The 11,961-nt window shown below is 50.9% G+C and overlaps 1 long non-coding RNA gene across 3 annotated transcripts; it reads right to left on the bottom strand.

Moving 5' to 3' along the window:
• Positions 1-4,626: 4,626 nt before the first annotated feature.
• Positions 4,627-11,311, bottom strand: LOC112650505 (uncharacterized). Of its 3 annotated transcripts, none has more exons than XR_003130244.3 (4): positions 11,144-11,311; positions 10,077-10,253; positions 7,926-8,053; positions 4,627-6,581 (listed from the first exon to the last, which is right to left on the bottom strand). It is a non-coding gene; the product is annotated as an uncharacterized LOC112650505 (long non-coding RNA). The 3 variants fall into 3 exon arrangements; XR_003130243.3 differs by lacking the exon at positions 4,627-6,581 and adding an exon at positions 7,484-7,831; XR_003130242.3 differs by lacking the exon at positions 4,627-6,581 and having other exon boundaries at positions 7,484-8,053.
• Positions 11,312-11,961: the final 650 nt, after the last annotated feature.

The following is an 11,961-nucleotide window of genomic DNA, read 5'->3' as shown; positions in this document are numbered from 1 at the left end:
TCAGTGGTTGAGCGTCTACCTTGGGTTCAGGTTGTGATCCCAGGGTCCTGGGGTTGAGTCCTGTATCGGGCTCCCTACGGAGAGCCTGCTTCTCCATCTGCCTGTGTCTGTCTCTCTCTCTCTGTGTCTCTCACGAATAAATAAATAAAATCTTAAAAAAAAAAAAAAAAGAATAGAAGGATGCTGGGGGAAGGGACCCCTGCCATCACTCAGCCCACTTTCCCATCCAATGCCCAAATGCCCTCTGCTGGCACCTCTGGTGGTGGGGCGCCCACTCCTGTCTGGGCAGCTCACTGGGCCTTCCTGCGCAGAGTAAGCGGCTCCCCGTGCTCCACAGGGAGAGGGCCAGGGGGTCCCGCATTTCCCAGGTAAATTTAGTCTGTAATCAGTCCAGCAGGCAATTTCGGAGCTTGACAGCCTGAAATGCAATGCCTCCCTCTCTCCAGCCGGGAGAGCCTGCCAGCGAGACCTCATCCAGTCCTAGCAGGCCAGCCCCACCCTAACCATCGTGTTGGCAGGGTAAATTAAGCATTAAAAACAAACTAATTAGTACTTCAGGGTAGCTTCATTCACAAAATTACCTCACTGAGGACGTGTCTCATTTATAACCGACTTAATTAAAAGAAACTCGGTAAATTCCTGTAACAGATGAGGACAGCACTTTCTAGAAACGCCGTAATTGAAATGTTTTACTGCGTGTATCAAATGGTTATTAAATCTTTAATATCATAATTCCTTAAGAATGCCATTGTCAGTGACAAACAGCAACCCTCACAACAAAGGAGCTAATTGTTCCCTCCTCTTGGCTCCGCAGCCCACAGGAAGTCATAACTTCTCTGTTGTACTTCTTTCTTTGCATTTTTAATGCGTATGGGTGCGTGCCAGCCCTGGGAGGAATCCACCATAAAGATTAAGAATGGGAAGAAGCCCTGTTTCTGACTGGTTGACTTGAGGTTTAGAAAAAAATGCACCTTTCCCAGGTGAGGCTCTGGCAGGCATTGGTTGAGTATCTGCCACTGTGGGTGGGCTGTGGCCTTGGGGTAGCACAGGGATGCTGAGTGACTCCCCCAAGTTACCCAGCAATGTGGAGTTTGGAGAAAGCTCCCCTGTGCGGTGTTGGGTGGCCTGGCTGAGGCTCCGTGGGAATGTGCCCTGAGGCAGGCAGGATAAAGTGTGTACAACCTGACCTCCACTCCCCCTCCCCCCCATACCAGGCTTCCTCCCCACCAGCTCCTAGGGACTCACTCCATGCAGGGGCCCCAGGCGCGTCTTTGTGCAGGATGGGTGCCAGGCCTTCTCCCCTGAGCACCTGGCCCTGGAATGGCTGATGGGAGGAATCTGCAGAGTGGTGGAGGGCTGGCCAGTGGGTTCATTGACCCAGAAGAAACTGGTAAAATACGGACACTCTCAAGCTTCGGAGGGGGCATTGAAGGAGCTTATGAATAGAGTCTGAGGCCTTTTCAGAAGGAAGGGATTGAAGGCATCCTTTTGCTGGCTTGCTGGATGACTGGGCGAGGGGCACGGCCACTTCTTGCTCTGGTTTCCTTTCCTCTGAAAGAGGTGGAAATGTTACGAGGGCCTGTGTTTGGAGTCACAGTGATTGAGCGTGACTCCTGCTTGGTTATGTATCGTGGGATTTGGGGCCTCTGTCCCTTAACCTTGTAGAACGAGATGCTTGGCTTCAGGGCCTGGAGGTCAGGGTCCAGTGAGCCAGCTCCTGAAGCAGCAAGCACAGTAACTGGCACACGGGCAGCGCTCAGTAAATGGATTCACATTAATTGTTAATACAATCTGATCTGGGTCCAGAGGAAGGAGAAATAGAGTGGAACACGTGGTGCCATGTCCAGATGGTGGACCGGCTGACTGCATCAGGTTCTTACAAACAAGTCCATGAAGAGGAGCTGAGTGGGAAAGGCAGTGTGAGGTGCTCTGACCCCAAACCAGAATGCAAATTACTTTGCAACAGTCTTTCTTGGAAAGTGCCGTTGACCTGGTCACCCTGACCCGCGGAAGCACACCGGGCTGTCTTCCTTCTAGCTGCAGTTGAGCATACATGAGAGCTGCCTACATTCTCTTAGTATCAGAGCTGGCGGGACCGGTAGAATGAGCTAGATTGATGGGGAAACCGAGGCACAGGGTGGGTGATTCTTGGTTCCCAACTGGAGAGCTATGGCTGGTTTGGAGTCAAGGCCCAGCCTCCTGGCTCCCGGTCCAGTGCTCCTTGTACAATTCACTGCTATTGTCCAGACAGCCACTGGCCCCCTGGACATCTTTTAGAGAACTGGAAGGAGGTTCCTTCTCCATCCTTGTAATTAGAGGGTCCTGGCTGGATTTTAGCCTCACTGACTTCCTCCACCACGTGCTGTCATACAAGGCACAACCCAGAGGCCATATGTGATATGACCTACTGCCCCCTCTTCCTGCAGCCGGAATTATACACATTTTCCTAGCTAGGCCTCTTCCACAGAGGAGTGTGGGTGGGTATGGGTTGGCTCCCCTGATCCCCCAGATGCTCCCATGGATTTTTTTTTTTTTTTTTTGCTTGAGGTGGGAGGAATTGTTATCCATCTGGGTCACAGCCTCCTCCCCTACTCTGACTCTGGCTACCACCCACATGCCCAAAGCCAGTTTACCAAAATCGATATATCCAGCAACATCCCCATCCCCAAATATTAGAATATTAGAAATCCCCCTTATTTCTAATATTCTTTTGGAAGAAGTTTTCCATCTTTTGAGTTTTTCAAAGAGATTCTTAAGCCAGTTTGCATTAGAGTGGTTCTGCCTTAACTCCAGGTCAACCAAAGCACTTTAGAAGCTTCTAAGAAATGGAAGACCTTGAGAGAAAGTCATTCATGTGTAGAAGAAGGGGCAATCATTCCCCATAATCAGGAAAACAGTGGCTTCTGTATTTCACACTCTCCTTATTGCACATTCTCTTTTATCTCTGCCCCTTTCGGGGGTGGAGGGTGGGGGGTGTGTGGAGGTCTTACAAGTGTAAAAGGGGCTTCTCTTCAGCATGTCCCCCAAAGGATGCACTGAAGAACAGAAGGGTTCAATAATTTAAGAGCAAACTGTATGATCACCAGAAAATAGAACTATTGACTTGTCTGGAAAGGGAAGGTGTATCAAAGCTGGGTACAGGGGATGACACTATAAAAGAGAAGGTGGCACAATTAATTCATCTAAATTTCCACATGTAAAGCAAAACAAAACATAATCAACTGAGAAATAGGCCTCAGAAGCTTTAAAAATGCTTGTACTATTTGAACCAGGAATTCAACTTATGCTGAATCTCTGGTAATGAATAGCCCTTAAATATGGAGTTCAGTTATACATTGAATTATTTATTGTGGAATTATTTGTGACAGCAGAGGGGAAAGAAAAACAGAAAATAGTCTACATATGCAGTGATTGAGAAATGGCTCAATCCACCTAAAAGAATATTATGAGGTCATATTATTTTTTTATTTTTTATTTATTATGTTTTTTAAATTTTTTTTTAAATTTTTTTTATTTATGATAGTCACAGAGAGAGAGAGGCAGAGACACAGGCAGAGGGAGAAGCAGGCTCCATGCACTGGGAACCCGATGTGGGATTCGATCCCGGGTCTCCGGGATCGTGCCCTGGGCCAAAGGCAGGCGCCAAACCGCTGCGCCACCCAGGGATCCCTATTTTTTTATTTTTTAAAGATCTTATTTTTAGGGGCACCTGGATGTCTCAGGGGTTGACTGACTGTCTTTAGCTCAGGTCGTGATCCTGGGATCCTGGGATGAAATCCCACAGGGGGGTTCCCGCAGGGAGCCTGCTTTCCGGCTCTGCCTGTGTCTCTGCCTCTCTCTGTGTGTTTCTCATGAATAAATAAATAAAATCTTTTAAAAAATTATCTTTAGTAATCTCTACACCCAATGTAAGGCTCGAACTTGCATTGGGTATAGCATTTAAAATTATTTTAGTGGGCAGCCCAGGTGGCTCAGTGGTTTAGTGCCACCTTCAGCCCAGGGCCTGATCCTGGAGTCCTGGGATCAAGTCCCACGTCCGGCTCCCTGCATGGAGCCTGCTTCTCCCTCTGCCTGTGACTCTGCCTCTCTTTCTCTGTGTGTGTCTCTCATGAATAAATAAATAAAATATTTAACAGAATTTTAAAAAATGATTTTAGTGGTGCCTGGCTGGCTCAGTCAGTAGAGCATGGGACTCTTGATTTTGGGGTCGTGGGTTAAAGCTGCACATTGAGTGTAGAGATTACTAAAAATAAACTTTAAAAAAAATAGATAAAAATGTTCACCAAGAGGCAGTGATACATAGTATCAGCAATATAGGTTTGGAGTTAGCCAAACCTACATTAGAAATCAGGTGCTACCTGTATAAACTTGGGATAATCTCTCTCTAAATCTCAGTTTAGACATCTGTAAAATGGAGATAAGAAGAGTACCCACTTAAAAAAAAAAGAGTACCCACTTTGTAGGGTAATTGTGTGACACGAGATAATGTATATAAAAAGACTCATTGCAAAGGAAGCCCTCAATTGTCACATTATGATGATCATTCTTTTGCAGAACTTAGACAGTTATCCATGTTCACTCATTCTTGAATTCAGCAAATATTTATTGAGGTCATATTTGTGCTAAATACTGCTCTAAATATTGGAGCTACAACACTAAATATGTTCATGCTACCTGAAAGAAACAGAAGGTATGCATGCAGCTTGAGCCCAGATGTGTTAAAAATAAAAAGATGCCCGGGAAAAAAAAAAGACTAGAAGGAAATAGACCAAGATATTAGCTGAAATTGTCTTTGGATAGTGAGGCCATTGGGTGATCGGTCCTTACTATCCAATATTCCTTAATGAATATGAATTTCTTTTATAAGGAGTAATGTTTTTAGGGGTTGAAAAAAGAAAAAAATGCTGGTGCCTGTTGATTAGCCTTTTATGACCGAGGATCATGCTTTCTGTGCATGTTGTGAAAAGCGGGGCACTGCGGTGAACCATGCCTCTGAGACCCACCCCCCATGTCCTCCTGCAACGTCAAGCCAGACCTACCATCCCACGTGGGAACAACACTGGCTTGTGCTGATTTGTTCTGAATGCATCCACATTGCACAAAAAGTGTGCAAAATCAAAACAGAACAGCAAAGCAAAAAGTAAACACCCCAAAGGATTTATAGCTGATGGCGGGGTCTGTAGCACCATGAGATGATAAAATACTTCTTGGCCATATGACTGCGAGGAAGCAGCATCAGCGGAGAGATCCACAGGCCGCCCCGCCCCTGCCCCCGCCCCGGGCTCCCTGAGCTTCCTCCTGTGGGGCTCTGTGGAGACTGTGGGAATAGGCAGGAGCATGTCGTTTCTCTCTCCTATAGAAACGATGCTCGATCCTCGGAGGCCCACCTCACGCTCCTGCCCTGGAAGCCTTGCGGGTCCCCGGGGCACCTCTCTTCACCCCACCTTGACCTCCTGTTTGGAGAGACCTCGGCAGCACCTCTGATGTTGCCCCTCCCTTCAAGCCGCGGGGACACTGACACATCTCTGTTGCCTCTCAGTGGGTCCTGTCCCCGCACGGGCCTCCCGCCTGCGTGTCTGCAGTCACGCACCACTCAACTCCTTATTAACCAGGGCTTCTAGCCTGCCCCAGCAGGCGGCCTTGCAGGCAAAAAGCATCCCTTTGTTCCCTTTCTATGACCTACTTAGGTATCAAAAGCTTCATTCCCTGGGGAGTTTCCAGGAAAGCAGCTCTGAGGAGGGGCAAGGGAAGGGCTCTGAGGGTCAAGGACGCTGTCTGGCTCCCAGCCCTGCCGGGTGCAAGAGTGTGTCCCTTCCTTCTCAGGGCACTTACTTCCTTCATTTCCACCTGGGGTGTGTTTGGTGGGGGCAGGGGAGGTGGCTAAGATCACTTGACACGGCCCTAACGGCGCAGCCACAACACAGGCTCAGAGCACCCTCAAATCAGGCCCTGTGGCTCTTTATCTTCACCCCCACTTAACAGATCAGAAAACCGAGGTCCAGAGATGTTACACGACAGGCCCAAGGTCACCCAAGAGGCAGGTGGTGGAGTTGAGATGGAAAGCAGAACGGATGCTGCTGACCACTCTGCAAGGTGTTTTAAAACCAGCTTCAATTTGTGGGGAGGACTCCTTTCTTCTATTTTGAGGTGCTGCTCCAAAGGACACAGCACTCAGAGGCCTGCAGCCTCCTTCTGGCCTTCACTCAACCCTCTTAGACCTTGGATGGGTCCTCCGATTTCTGGCTGTGGGAGGCAGAATAATGTTCCCTACCATCCTAAAATGTCCATGTCCTAACCCCTAGAACCTATGAATATGTCCACTGACATGGACAAGAGACTCCACAGATGTGAGGAGTGAAGGAGCTGCAGCTGGGGAGATCATCTTGGGCTATCCAGGTGAGGCCAAGGTAATCACAAGGCTCCTTCAAGGGGGAGGCAGGAGAGTTGGTCATAGGAGATAGGACAAGAAAAGCAGAGGCCTGAGAGAGATTCTTCGAAGATGCTGCATTGTGGGCGTTGCTGCAGGCTTTAGAGATGGTGGGTGAGGTCACCAGCCAAGGAATACAGGCAGCTTCTAGAAGCTGGAAAAAGCAAAGAAATGATTCTTTCCTGGAGCCCCCAGAAGAAATGCAGCCCTGCTGGCACCTGGATCTTAGGACCTCAGACCTCCAGATCTGTAAGATGATAAATGTGTGTTGTTTTGAATCACCTAAGTTTGTGGTAATTAGTTATAGCAGCCACAGGAAACGAATTTGCTGGGCTCCAGCTGTCCCCTCTGTAAACAAGTAGGGTGGCCGGCTGGATGGGCCATACACACTCTGCCTTTTTCCAGAGGCTTTGCAAGTCCCAGCCACAGAGCCTGGGTTGTTTTGACTGATTTTGTGGACTTTGTTAGGGAATCTTGATCCTTAGCTGTTCTTTATCCTCTGTGGAAAGAGCGGTTGCTTTGTCTCTTGGGGCCCTGGGGCAAGGGGCAGTTTGGCCTGTAATTGGGTTGGCCAAACCCCACAAGGCAAGAAAATAGTACAGCTCTGCAGAGCAGGCCTTGCTGGGGGTTGCTGGGTCCTTGCATTGGAACTTGTCTTGAGACCAGCCCCTCAAAAGGTCAAAACTGCCCTCTGGCTCCCATGCAGAATTATAGCCTCCCTTCCGCAGAATGGCCGAGGTTGAGGGTGCCTCCATGAGGGCTCTGAGCTCCATGTGGTCCCGTTCTCTTCTATGTTCCCAGCACTGCCACAGCGACTCAGAGAGCAGGTGCTCGAGAAATGGGTGTTGAATGAATGAATGATTCAGTGACACACATCACACAGTCATTTCTATACCTAGACGCATAGCTAGACATGCACCTGCATACAAGTCTCACACAGTCACACACCCGGATGGAAATGTGCACACAGATGCATGGAGATGTGCACACACGTGGGGCTGAGCCCCACTCTGAAGGAAGGACACTGTTCTGGGGAGGGAGTTAGAATACCAGCTAGTTTAACAGGGTCTTGGGAGCTTTAATAAATCCATGGTCACCAGAGGCTTCCCTGTGGGGCCCAGCAGCTGAGGAGGGACCCAGGCAGGAAGAATGGGGCAGATTCTCCATCGATAGAAGGTGGGTAGCCAGATGCTGGCTGCCGTTGGTGGGTACACACACCTGCGTACGGTGTGACCTAGGGACCGAGAGGGGACTGGGGGCCCCGCACAGATGTCTGAGTTGCCTCCCTGTGTGTGGAGATGAACCTCTGAATTTCAGGTCCTGAATCACAACCCATCCAGATCCCGGAGGAGGCCCAACTTTGGAGGCTTCTTAGAAAGGAAGCAATGCAAGCTAAAAATCCCCCTGGTAGAGGGATAGGGGAGGGAGGCAGGTGGTGAGCAGAGAAGATCCCTGCTCTTGAGTTAGAGGCTTGGTCCAGTCTTAGTCTGTTGCTTACCAGCTGTGTGACCTTGGGCTGGTTGGTTAAGTGGTAGCTTCATCATCTCTGCGGTGGGCTAATGGAGGTCCTTACTTGTCAGAGCTGGAGGGGTTAGGTGAGGGAATGAGAGTCAAGTGCTCAGCTCACTGCCAAGGAATTAAAAAATGGTAGTCTGAGAAAACAGAGGTGCTCAACCCAAAGGGCACTCAACCTATTCTAGATCAGAATAACCAGGGAGGACATGAGGAGTCCTCTCCAGCCACTTGCCACCAGCTGGTCCCACAGTCTAGAATCCTGCTCTAAGCAGGCTGGTTCTGGGAGAGGTATGGGTCATGGGCCCATGTTGACCTGGTGAGGCTTGCTGTGTGACCTTGAGTAGATAGCTTTGTGTCTCTGAGCCCCAGCTGCCTCATTATCCCCTGCCCGGAGAGCTCTGAACCTCAAATGAGACTGTGCCTCTGAAAGTCTCAGAGGAAGTAAAGAATCCTTCATCAGCTGGGAGTACCTCTGGCCGTCCTGGGACACTGGGAAATGATGACCCACCGTTCACCCCCGAGTCTCTGACCACTGGCGAGTCTCTGACCACTGGCTCATAGTTTCTCCCCGAGGCTCTTGACTGGATCTGACGGCTGGGCCAGCTGGGCCTCTGTGGGTCTGCCTTTTCAGCTCCCATTCTCTTATCCAAACAGAGAAAAAAGGCCCAGCAGAGTCCCTCCCCAGGCATGTCTGTCAGGGCCTACATGCCCTGGGTGCAGAGACAGGAGAGCCCCAGATGCCCGGAGCATCCTGCTTTCTGCCTTATGGTGTGATCCCTCCAGAGATGGAGCCTTAGAGGAGCCCAACTCATTGGAAAGCTCAAGTCCAAGTCTCAAGTGAGGCTGTGCCTGGCCATCTCTCCTCTGTAGCCTCAAGGGCTGAGTGAGTCCCCATTGTCTCATCTGTTGGCCAGGAATTCCTACGGGGCAGGGCCCAGGTATACATCACCCGGTCCTGGGCACTCAGCAGGGCCTTGTGGGCTACCAGGGTGCTAGGGTGGGGGTAGACAGGGGCTATGAGGTCCAGAATCACTGGGCTTGGTTTTCAATGCCATGTGCCACCTCCTCACCTTTCCGTGCTAACAGGGCCTGGTCCCCAGCCAAGCCCACACTGCCCAGGCTGAGCACAGGATGGCTGTGGCCTTGAGCCCGCCTCGGTGGCTATCGGACCCCAGGTCATTAGTGCTGGGTCATTGGGCGGCCTTCTTTCCGAGCCTGCCACACCCTCTTTGACTCATTCTGAGACAGCATTGCCATGAGGGTTTCTGGCCTCTGAATTCACCTTTGGTTTGGTTTCTGCTCGGGCAGCTCAGAGCAGTTTTGTTTTTAAGTACAAACCCACAGAGCTGCTTTCCCCTTTCTCTGATCCCCCAAAACAAACAAAGGATGTTGGTCTGCATTTTGGTTTGTTTTGAAGCTGAGAGGAAAGTGAGGGAAATGGGTCACATCAGGGGCTTCGAGGGTGGCCAGGTTGGTGAGGGAATGTGAGGGTGAATGGGGAGGGGCGGGTGGTGGCTGGGATGGCGTCTCACTCCCTCGAAGGGCACCCCGGGTGGGCTCTGCTCCCCTGGAGCTCCCCCATCAACAGGAATGTGAGAGCTGGGGACCTCTCAGGGGGCCAGGAGAAGGACTCCACATTGAAGGGAGAAGACCCAGGTCAGAGTCATGGCTCTGAGTTCCCTCACTGTGTGACATTAGGCAAGGCCTTGCTTCTCCCTGAATTTCAGCTTCCTGAGGCATCAGGCTCTGTTCCATCCTATGGAACATCCCCTTTTGCTGATGGGGAGCAGGGGAGGCACCACTGATGGGGAGACACTTATGATCTGACTTCCAGGTCTACCCTGAGTAGCTAGTCCTAGATCCATTGGAAAGCGCTTTATATCTGCTGGGACCTTGGCCATCAGATGTGGTCTCCCCCAGCCCAAGCTCCCCTCCCCATTCTTCCCTCTGGTCTGGTAGAGGCCCCCTATCTGGGGTCTATGATCCATGCATGTGCCCCCACTGGTTCTGTGACCCCTCCAATAGGGTATGCAATTTCCTGAAACAGAAAAGATCAGTCCAAGGAATTTTCAGTCCAAGGGCAGAGAGGTCTCTTTTCTGACACTTCCCAAGGAAAGTCTAGGAAAAAAGTCACCTGAGCAAGATGAACTCCATTGTGCCCAGAGCTTCCAGGAGACCAGCGATGTTCAGAAGGAGGTGCTGGGCTGGCCAAGTCCTTGAACCACCAAGGGAAGGAGCTGGAGGTGTTTCTCCTTCAGTGACAATGAGTTGAAAAGTGAGCACATTTGTTCCAGAATAAATCAACTGGATCCTAAATAGTTTAAAATTTAAATTTCTTTATTAAAATCCATCGGGCCAGGGATCCCTGAGTGGCTCAGCAGGTTTAGTGCCTGCCTTCGGTCCAAGACATGATCCTGGAGTCCCTAGATCAAGCCCCATGTCAGGCTCCCTGCTCATTGGGGGGGGGGGGGGGGTCTACTTCTCCTCTCCCTCTGCCCCTCCCTGCTGGTGTTCTCTCTCTCTTGCTCACCCTCTCTCTCAAATAAATAAAATCGTAAAAAAAAAAAAAAACTAATAGACTCCATCTGTTCGACAGTTCTTAATCTTTTGTGTTTTTAATCTTTCTAGTGGAAAGGGGTTCACATCCCTCCATGCTGAGCTTTTAGGAAGTTGAGGGAATCCAGGGAGAGATGACTGGCTCAGGTGCCCCATTTCTCATTTGGGGTAATTGGGCTTTTTTTCAAAGGGTACTTTGGAGAGATGTGGAGCCAGTTTCTTCTTTTAAGGCATGTGATGCCTGCTTAGAAGTAAGTCTCTCTTGGTTACCAGATCAGAAGGTAACTTTCTTGGGGACCCATGGGAAGGAGGCCCTGGACTCCTGGGCCCCAAGAGGGGCCTATTTTGGTGTTCCTGGAGCTCTTTAACCTAAAAAGGAGGTAACGACACCCCCCTTTTATTTATGTATTTATTTTAAATACTTTATTTATTTATTCATGAGAGACAGAGAGAGAGAGAGAGAGAGGCAGAGACACAGGCAGAAGGAGAAGCAGGCTCCATGCAGGGAGCCCCATGTGAGACTCCATCCGGGACCCAGGATCATGCCCTGGGCCGAAGGCAGAGGCTCAACCACCAAGCCACCCAGGTGCCGCCCATCTCCCCCTTTAAAGTAATTTCTACACCCACTGTGGGACTCGAACTCACAATCCCGAGGTCAGGAGCCAGCGGCTCTACCGACTGAACCAGCCAGGAACCCCAGCCCTTTTGATGTCTTAGTTGAGCAGATCATCGGTGGGTGGGAATTTGCGCTGTTCAGGTTGCAGCACTGCTTCTAGGACCCCTTGCAGCCCCAACGAAGCTCCACCAGGAACAGCGTGGAAATCGGGGGGGGGGGGGGGGGGCGCCTGTCCGGTTGACCTCCCACACCCGGAGGGGATAAGACTCCAAGCGGCCGCGGCTCGCGCCGACAGCCCAGGCTCGGAGCGCGGCCCCCTCCCGGGCGCTCGGGTTGCGGCGAGCCGGGCCCGCCCCCGCATGGCTTCGGGCGGCTTCTGGCGCCACCTGCTGGCTGCTTCTCTCGCAGCGCCCGGATCTCCCCCTGGCCACGGCGGGTCCTCGCCCCGAGTCAAAGGAGGTCTTTCACGAAACTCCTACCAGCGGCAGAGGGGGGAGAGGCACCCCAGACGGATTAAATCATCATCTCTCGGGGTGAGGCTGGCATCCACGTTTTTTAGAATTCTCCAGATGGTGCCAAAGTAAAGCCAGGGTTGGGAATCACTGTGGGGGCAAGCGGGTTGGTTCCCCAGGCCTGGGCTAACCCACCAGCAAGGGGGAGTCCAAGGGGCTGGGGAGAAATTTCAGAGGCTTTCTGAAGAACATGCCTCACTCCCCTTGAGTAGACCTACTCAGTGCTCTGGAAATTCAGAGGCATGCGGACCAGGGAGTCGTGATCGCTCGGTGGAGAATGTTGCAACTAAAGAACCGAGTCTCTGATCTGGCCTTGACGTTAGGGTCTATGGACA

The sequence above is a fragment of the Canis lupus genome, chromosome 11 (assembly GCF_003254725.2).
Source record: "Canis lupus dingo isolate Sandy chromosome 11, ASM325472v2, whole genome shotgun sequence".
Classification (NCBI taxonomy): Eukaryota; Metazoa; Chordata; class Mammalia; order Carnivora; family Canidae; genus Canis; species Canis lupus.
This window is presented reverse-complemented; position numbering and strand designations above follow the sequence as displayed.